Below are 9,765 nucleotides of genomic sequence, written 5' to 3'. Positions count from 1 at the left end.
TCACTGTGATCTTTCACTAACATTGATAAGGACATGACCCACACTTTCAAAGTTTAGTACCATTGTAAAAAAAGGAGTCCAGTTTGTAGCACAACCTGAAGTCTGAACGGGCACACTGATAATTGCTCGAAGTGATCTCTATAAGTACCTCTGGGACATCTCCAAAAAGAGACTCTAAACTACAATAATAAGAGCTTCAAGTCTCAGTTAATTTCAGAATAGTTGTGCAAATGACTAAAGAATAGATCTTCAAGGAATTCCAGGAAGAATTTCTCGATTCCCCATGGCATGCTGCAAACCACTAGAACAAACCACTACAGAAATTATCTAGGGAATTTCTCCATCAAAGATTTTTTTCAAAGATAGTACACGACCATTTAAAAAACTGGCTTCCAAACATGAAAGAATTAGGTGTAGAGTTAAAACTTCCTGCATAACAATTTAATGGAACATATTCATTGTTTATGGAACAACTGACCCACATGTCCTGGATATGTGAAAACATGGTTTTTTCTCACAAATTAACTCCTCTCTGTTGGAACTAAGGCTCTTCCCCGAATTTCTCTACCAGCTTGCCACTTTTTTTTCTTTCAGGTACTTGATAAGAAAATCTCAGTCCACCTCTAAGCATCTCAGAAATGAAAAGCAGAACAGCAGCTCAAAGTTGCAGGCTATTTCGTAATAATCTCCTGAAAGACAGCTGTGTAAAAGAGGATTTAGTTGTAAACACCCAAAGAAGGCATTCATACAATTTCACTTACGGTAGCCTTCAAAGAACAGTTACATTAGAAAACTCCTTCGTTCCACTGATTACCAAAAGAGGAGTCTGGACTCTTACATGGAATGGCTCTGTTAGTGTACGATCACTTATTGAGGTTAATATCCCCTCCAACAGAGTTTGTGCCAACAGCATACTGAGGCTTTCCTGGGTAAACAAACTGTAAACAAAAGAAAAGAGGAAAACAACAGGCAGTTCAACTTCAGTTGAAGACAGTCAAACAGCAAAAGAGTTGTTTATAAAACGTGGCATATTATGAATTTTTAAAAGGCTACACAGACATGGTTAAACATACTAGATTTTTAGCGCGTAACATCTGAGGAATTCAGCAAGGTACAAGGACAATGAAGCTCAGCCTCTGAGAAAAAAGATTTAGCATGGCACAGGAAAAAGGCAAGTTGCCAGTTACTGGACATTATACATTGTTTCCTGTTCGTATACTTTTCTCCCATGAAAAAAGCCTCATACATCTCATTTCATGTTAGTTCTGACTACGTCAGCTAAGCAAGACTTAATTCAAACTCTTTGTTCAAATGAAAATTGAACCTACAAGTTCAAGTACCTTCATTAAAGGAATATCTAATCTCAGCTCCACCACTATCCTTTAGAGCTTTGTATCAGTGTGCTCCTCCTGCCTCTTGCTTAGCACAACCTTTTCAAAGATTTAATTTCTTCCAATCCTCAACATCTCCATGTACTCATTACCCACCCTTTCTTCCATTTTTATTCTCAATTTGAAGCCTTGTCTTCTGACTACTTATAAACTCATACCTCACATGCTTGGTAACTTCTTTCAATACAATACTTCCACATCACTCCAGTTTGCCAAACTTGCCAAACAAGAGACTTCGGGTCAGAAAAAGTATCCTGCAGAAGAAAAGCTGTGATGTGAACAGATGTTAACCCATGACATTTCTATCCAAAGCAGAAAGAGTTTGACCACCTGTGATAAGGTGAGCACTTCTAGAGGAAAAACAGTAATTCAGACCTGAAAAAAACCTCTCACAACTTGAACAGAAATGGGGACATAACAAAAATGGAGAGAAACACATAAATACATATCTGTCTGAAGGCTGTGCTGGAGTTTTAATTTTTTGTATTTGGAAACTGACAACTGAAGAGAAGTATTTACGTTATGCTTATCTGGCTAATTAACTTATGGTGAATAATAGCAGTGGCTCAGCACTGTTCTCCTGATTGCCAATCATTATGTTATTCTGAAGCGTACAGAGAAGGACAGCAATGAAACTACAAATGTGAGAGATGTAGAATTTGTGCGTGTAACCAAACAGGTTGTAATCAGTGGCAGCCAAACAAACACAAATATCTTCTAAAGGAAGTAAGCAGTCCTGAAGGGTAAAGGCATTAATGTTTCATTTCATTCATTTAAGTATTTATAAGCCCCCTGATTACCTAGACAGCTGGAAAAATCTGGTATGGACCATGGAAAAATGGTATGGACCATTTATTTAGAAAGCTTTCATGGCACTTCTTTCTGCTCTCACTAAAAAATTCAGAGAGAAAAAGTAATCTGAAGCACTCTGAAGAATCTCCTGTAAGAAAAAGAAGTGGCACTTGTCCTTGTCAGTTCAAGAGCTCCCTCATTGACACTGCTTGACGACAAAATAGCAAAAAAGAAACCATGGTTTGCTTCTCTCACCATGGTTGTCCTTTGATGAACAAACCATCATGCTGCTCCTGTTACTACTTAAACGTCTAAAATAAACAAAGAGGTTTTCCTTCTCACAGCACTATGTAGTTCATTTTCCCAGTAAAAGATAGATATTTGCAGTATGTTCTCTCCTTGCCTTCTTACTGCATCTTGTTCAAATTTCCCCCTCTTGCTCTCTCTTTCTTCCCCACCAATATTACCACCACATGTACAACCTTCTCACACAGGGGCTTTTTTTCTTTTTGGCCCTCCATACTAAGTACAAAAATGTAAAACCTGCAGTTCTGGGTATGTTACCAAAAGAAACAGTTTTACTTAAAATCTTCTTATTTGCCAAAATATTTTCAAAGTATCTGGAGAGGAGTCAAACCACAGTGGCTCTCAGTTTTATTTCCTTTTACTATTTCCTCAGGTACTCCCAGCACAGCACTAAGTAATTGGATAGTCTTTCAGGAAAAAAAAAAAAAAAAAAGAGGCTGCACGAGACAGTTTGTAGGTTTAAAAATTATCCTTCTGCAGCCTGTGAGGATGAATACAGGGCACATATGTGCCAAACTTGGAATCCTTGCGTGTGTTAGTTGTTCCTGAAGACAGGAATCAAATATGACGCTTCGTACTAAATACACTGATTATGCTCAGTCTTTGTAATGTTATTTCAAATCTGCTTAACTTTGGAAAGTTAGGAATCAGAGATTGAAATTATCTGTGATTTTACTTGATTTTGGTATCTGATCCTACGTCTATGTTAGATCACCCTTTTCCTGTAACGTAGATATGAGTTTAGCTATAATTTACTCACAGAGCATTAACAGGGCAGTGAGAATAAAAGGTTTCTAATGCAGCTAGGTTTGCTGAATTAATCATATAATTGTATGCTATAACTGCTATCATTCCATTGTACATGCCATCCAACTAAATCTTGTTGCATCCCAGACTTCAGCTTATACTAAAAACACAGCTGCAAGACTTCTTGGTATAAGCCAAAGACATATTCCTTGTGTACTGGGGGTCTTCCCACAGACCACCTATAGTCTATTATTTTAAAATTTTACTTAATTCTTCTCAAGCTATTTGTGGTCTTGCTGACATCTCCAGAAGACTCATTCCACATCCCTTTTAAGGAGTGTTAAGATCTTGAGAACACAGGCACTTCGCTTTGGCACTGAGGGTGCTGTCTGCTTCTCTTGATAGTTGCTGAATTCTCTCCCACTAAAACTGGAAAAAATATTTTAAAGCTGAAGTAGGAAAAGTCTTTTTATCAGGACAAAAGACTTCATTATCCTTCATTATCCTCATAGAAAGGTTGATGTGAATGAATTCTCATTATGTTTTCATTTCTTTGCAGGATCATAATTTTGGGGGGAAGTGGGCTATCAGACATCTTTTGGTGAAGAGCACATGAGAGATTGGCTGAGGGAGCAGCAGAATAAACATAACTCAAATATCGTAGCCCACATGATACAGAGTTTATGGTTAGCCCCAGAAGGATGTCTGTTGTATGTAGTGCTTGTAACTAGGGGGTTGTTGGATAGACTTATCAGTGAGTCTATGGTTGTTCCCTTACATCTTTGAGCAGCCAGTGTTAAGCAGATGAACTCTGTCTGATGAGTTTTTAAGGAGGAGATGACATTTCCCTGGAGTACGTATTGCTGCTATTCAGTATACGGGCCTTACTGCAATAATGCCTTACAAGCTTTAATATGCCTTCTCAAGGATTATTCATTTGAAAATGTGCATACATAAACAACATATATGCAGGTGGAACAATGTCCAAAACATGGAACCTTTCACCTCAAGCTGGGATTCTCTCATCACCCAGTGTTAAAACAAACACCCCTTTACAAAAAGTGTTAGGAAGAATTACATACTCTGCAGTTTGAGTTGAAAGTCAATATATTTATCCTTGGTGGGATGGAAACTGATATGATTCTGTTCCATTGCTGTGCTGGTTTTGTCTGGGATAATTTTCTTCATAGCAGCTGCTATAGGGCTATAGTTTGGATTTGCTGGAAATAGTGCTGATAATGCAGGGGTGCTCTCCTTACTGCTGAACAGTGCTTACACAGAGTCAAGGCCTTTTCTGCTCCTCACACCAGCGAGGAGGCTGGGGGTGCAGAAGGAGCCAGGAGGGGACACAGCTGGAACAGCTGACCCCAACTGACCAAAGGGATATTCCATACCATAAGATGTCATGCTCAGCATATAGAGCTGAGGGAAGAATAAGAGGGGGAGCATTTAGAGTGATGGCATTTGCCTTCCCAAATAACCACTACACATGATGAAGCCTGGCTGTCCTGGGTATGGCTGAACATCCGAACAAATTCCTTGTTTTGCTTTGCTTGTGTGCACAGCTTTACCTAGCAACCTGTCTTTATCTCAACCCATGAGTTTTTTCACTTTCACCCTTTTGATTCTCTCCCCCACCCCACTGGAGTTAGTGAGTGACCAGCTGGGAGGTGCATAGTTGCTTATTGGCGTTACACCACAACAATTGCCCTAGCGGGAATAACCAAAAAATGCATCAGAGAGGAAATTATTCTGAACTACAAATAGTATATTTCCATGCTCTGCACATATCCTAATATGTAACAATATCTGATGGCTTCATTCAGGTCTGTAAAATCAGATTTTGTTGCATCAGAGAACAGTCCGTAGTCTGAAAATGCATTTTGGATCTACATGTGCAATAGGAAGTAGAAATACATCATAAATTTTCAGTCTCAGATCTTTCTTCTTGAGATCATATGGCATAATATTTTACTTCAAATCATCTCTTTTTTGCTACCAGGGTCACAACATAGGTGAAGTAGCCCGTCTTAGAGAAGATGCGGCACATGCCGAATTGTCACAAGGACCTGAAAGTAGGGTTGTTAAATTAGACAAACATTTTTCATTTGCTATTCCAGAAAGAATAAATCATTCATTCATTCTGAACTCCAAATGAAGATGAAAACTCTCTGCCCATAACTGCTTGAAGGAGACACAGACAACGGAGTTGAAGTCTTTGATATGAGGGCAGATAAAGCTGTCAGCCATAAGTTAAGGTTTAAGAGTTTCAGACTGGAAATTAGAAAATCTTTTTAACTAGGAGATCATTACAGTGCTGCAACAGGTTACTCAAAGAAGAGGTGGAATCTCCCTCCTGGGAGGTTTTCAACATTTCACCATGCAAACCAATTGCTGATTTGATCTAGTACAGCTCCAAATAAGACAGTGGACTGGACTAGTTTTGTGTAGCCAACATTTCTATGATTTTATCATAAATGACAGATGCACAAATGCTAAAAACAATAAGAAAAAATAGCAGAATAAAAAACAAGTCAACCTAGCTTTGCAGGAAAGATTGTAGGATAAGAAAATGTCTATGAGTATCTATGAATATCTATGAACATCTATGTTCTTACACTATTTCAACACCAGTGAACCTAAGCAACCACTGATAAGGGGTATCCAGCAGAAGAAGGGCATTTGGAAGCATCCTCCATCCAGTCTTTCCTCTAATCCCCACCCACAGTCCTCTGAATTTATTACAGGGACACCAATGTAAGTGGTCAAAGAGAAGATTGCTCTACCAGAACACAGTAAATCAGACACATCACCTTGTTAGCTTGGACATGGAGTCTGCGTTGGAAGATAACTGTTGATGACAGCAGAAGCAGAAAAGCAATGTTCGCTTTTATGTAGATGTGGCTGTGCTGCAGTCCCTTCGGAAATGTTTGGCAAATGCCTGCAAAGGCTGGTGTCTTACGGTTTGATTGCACTCTGGCCTTCTGTAGGGAAAGCAGGCTCATAATGCAAGTTTGATAATCCCCATAACAATTCAATTTCCTGTGTTTTGTCCGCTCACACAAGCACTTTCCTTTTTCCCAAGGATAAAAGAGCCTGTATTTCTTTAAAAGTATTTATTTAAAAATATTCCAGCTGCTGCCTTCCTATCGATGTATACGTTTAAGGAGAAAGATTTCACTCAGTACCATCCTGCAGTCAGACTCTAAAATGAAATAGAAGTATTTATTTTTGAACATCATTGTTTTTCTTGAAGAAGCCCCAATTTATAATTGGTCCCAAGTTATTTCTTAATTTCTCCATATTTGTTCTTACTCTTTTTTATTATCATGAGGACAGGAAATATGAGTCAGTAACCCTAAGATCATCCATTTCACTCACTTATACGGGGTTGAGCCCAAGGTTAACAAAAAGTGTCAAATATTTCAAATAAACTGAAAGTACCTCCACCATTTACCACCCACAGTCGAGTTCACATTTGCAGCAGAATCATAGCTGGTCTAAAACATGTTTAAAGAATTAAGCATAGTAGCCCCACAGAAAGGAATGTTTAGGCTCTCAACAGTTACTCCTGAAAAGAAATATATTATGAGGTGTTATTTTAAATGGAGCACTTAATGTCTGTAGATAAATTTTATATATTCTTCTATGCATAAATAAGGTATTAACATTTGCCTTGGACTGCTGAAAATGTGATAAGTCCCCGTATTTTCTTGATTAAAAAAAGTCACTGTTTTGTTTTAACTTTTCATTTTCCTGAAGTTATCTTCTTGTTTTCAGCTAAATTATAAATAACCACTTTTATAGAAAGTCCATTCTGTCAGTATTTCCTGTTAGACAGAAAGCACTATTTTCTGGATTTCTCTAGTGTTCATCTGTCATCCAGAGACTTTCAGAGCTGTATTGAAGGTCAGAGGTTCAGAGTATATAAATAAGTTTGTATGTGTTTCACTAGACTCACCTCAGTACAGTTAATAGGCCTCCGTAGTCCAGAGTAGCATGCTTACCTGGAAATGATGACAGGAAATCTTCCATCACCAAAAGGCAAAAGTCTTAAGCCAAAAGTTAGTGGTGACTGCAGGACCCCTAATTCAATCACTTACCAGTATTTGAAGCACCTTAATTGAGTGGAATCAGGCACTGAAGTCTTTAATTGCAGAATATGGCAAAACCACTGTGCTGTGAGTTACGCTATTGATAACAGCATGCACAGAAGACAGTACATAGAAGACGACATATACACCAGCAAACAAGAGCAGTGATGGAGAAAGAGCCACTCTGCTTCTAGATTTAGGCACTGCCTACAACAATACACCAGGTGCTTTTATGAAAACATGGGTAACAGTCTCACACACATCCTTGACATCATAACTTTTCCATTTGGTGTGGGAGCCTGGTTAATCTATTCTTTTAAAAGGTCCAAGTATGCCACTTTTTTGTAATAGCTTAGTAGTGAGAACATTTGTGTAACGAGTGGGACTTCTAGGCTCAGGGGTACACTATGTATCCTGAAAACATCCATAAATAACTTACTGCTATTGACTACATTCCCTGATAGTTTTAGTGAGTTTAAAAGAAAATTAATCTGCATTTTGGCAAATAGTGGCACCATAAATTCTGGTTTTCATGGGAAATCTGCAATATATCTAGAGCATTTCTGCACCTCAGGCTGCCACTCCTGAATGAGTGTTTTGACCCAAAGATTTACTGTTCTAAAGATTCATGGAACCAGCTTCATCAATTGAATGTTTTCGGTTAAGGTGGCTGGAGATGCCACGGGTGAGCTGTAAGTATGCAGGAGCTATGCTTTTAGCCTAGCCCTGCAGTTAGAAAACTTGCACATGAATACACGTGCAGGTTTTCTCATGCACAACACTCATAAAACCTGCATGTGGGATAATCTACTTTGGGAAATTCAGATGTGCACAAACTGCTGTCAATTAGCAATACTAATCATAAAAAATAAGCAATATTCTAGGTGACTAAGTACCACCTTCACTGGTGGAAAAAAGTGCCTGTGGTTCTTCTGTTTAATTAGGGAATTAGGATTTGTAGGTTGCGTATACAGTTTAGATACCTAGGACACACACTGGACTCCTAAATGTTTTTTCAGACCTTTTAGGTGTCTGAAAGCAAAACCCATACACCTCAAATTGATGGAACTTTTGTCTATTCACAGCTTTTAAATATGTTATCTCACATCTGTCTGATATGAAGAATTATGAAACTTAGGTTACCACATGTCTTTCTAAAACAGAGTTATACAAGATTGCTTGGGATAGCTGCACAGTAATAGGGCAGAGAAAAACGGTTTCACTTTGTTTCTGTGCCTGTTCATGAAGGTCTTGTGCTCTGAGAAGAACAATCTGTACCATTGGGTGATTTTCAACTGTCTAATGAGTTCCTTGGTTTTACCTGTTGAAATAAAAAAAATACAAAACAAAACAAAACAAACAGCAAAATTTAACAGATCTCCTTCAGCAAAATTTTCTCAGGGTCATCCTGCTGATGAGGTAGAGACACTACACAGAGGTGTTTGGCCCCTCTATCTCTTAATCCCTGTGTTTCATATGTTAAGAACTAAAGTCAACTGCAAGCAAAAGTTCTTTGTGGGAGGTTTATAGGGTATCCACTGCATCATTATGCATTTCATTGCTATGGCATAGACTGATTTGTACCAAGGTCTTGTGGTGCTCAGCAAGCCTGGGCAATGAGCCAAGTCTCTTATTACACATTTGGCTATAGAAATGAGTACATTTGGGAAGAGAGAAGTGTTATTAAGCTGAATAATGGTATGCCTTCATTTTTCTGCTTCAGAGCAGCATGACATAGAATGAATTGTGTCAGGATTGGTGTCTTTGCATTAAGGCAGTGAGTTAAACATTAATATGGTAGAGTCTCGGAGGTGATTTTTACCAAATTTCAAAGAAATTAATTAATCTTAAAGTAGTCATAGTTTCCTCTTAGTCTATCTGCCACAAAAACTCTGTTAGTTTGATTGCCTCTTGATCTTTAACACAGTTTTATATAATTATGCTTAGTTTGGCTCAGAATCACATATAAAGCTTATGCAAAAAGGTGGCTTCTCTAAGTATTACCCCTCAAAATGCAATCTGATCTAAAGGTCAAGCTAACTTCTTTCTTGTTACTCATCAAGCATAATAATGTTTCTGCAAGCCAAATTCTGCCCTTAAATTCATCGCCTCACATTCACCTGTGCAAATAACTAAATGCAGAATTTGATCTCCAAACAGACCCCTTAGGAAACTACATTGTCTTCCACAGGGTTCTGCAAGGGTTCTGTAAGGCCCTTAACCTACGTCTTGCTAAATAATTTCTCTTATTTTTTCTCAAAAAGAGAAAAAAAAAAAACAACTTTTGTTTCTAAAGCATCCAGAGGACTCCCTCTCATCTAGTTTTTTCTGAGTCTGGGCATTTGTTGTAATACAAATTGGAACTGCTGCATTGCCCAACTTTCTGAGTGTTTTAATATGATGTTTCAATTCAAATCCATTTCTAAATATCTGGA

General features: G+C 38.2%; 1 long non-coding RNA gene across 2 annotated transcripts; it reads right to left on the bottom strand.

The window, feature by feature from the left end:
• Positions 1-924: 924 nt before the first annotated feature.
• Positions 925-8,654, bottom strand: LOC115601103. 2 transcript variants are annotated; one of them, XR_003989234.1, is made up of 5 exons: positions 7,340-8,654; positions 7,198-7,243; positions 6,050-6,441; positions 1,550-1,645; positions 925-938 (listed from the first exon to the last, which is right to left on the bottom strand). It is a non-coding gene; the product is annotated as an uncharacterized LOC115601103 (long non-coding RNA). The 2 variants fall into 2 exon arrangements; XR_003989233.1 differs by lacking the exons at positions 925-938; positions 1,550-1,645 and adding an exon at positions 4,984-5,305.
• Positions 8,655-9,765: the final 1,111 nt, after the last annotated feature.

This window comes from Strigops habroptila, chromosome Z, assembly GCF_004027225.2.
Source record: "Strigops habroptila isolate Jane chromosome Z, bStrHab1.2.pri, whole genome shotgun sequence".
Taxonomy (NCBI): Eukaryota; Metazoa; Chordata; class Aves; order Psittaciformes; family Psittacidae; genus Strigops; species Strigops habroptila.
The sequence above is the reverse complement of the archived record's forward strand: the minus strand, read 5'-3'. Positions and strand labels throughout refer to the sequence as shown.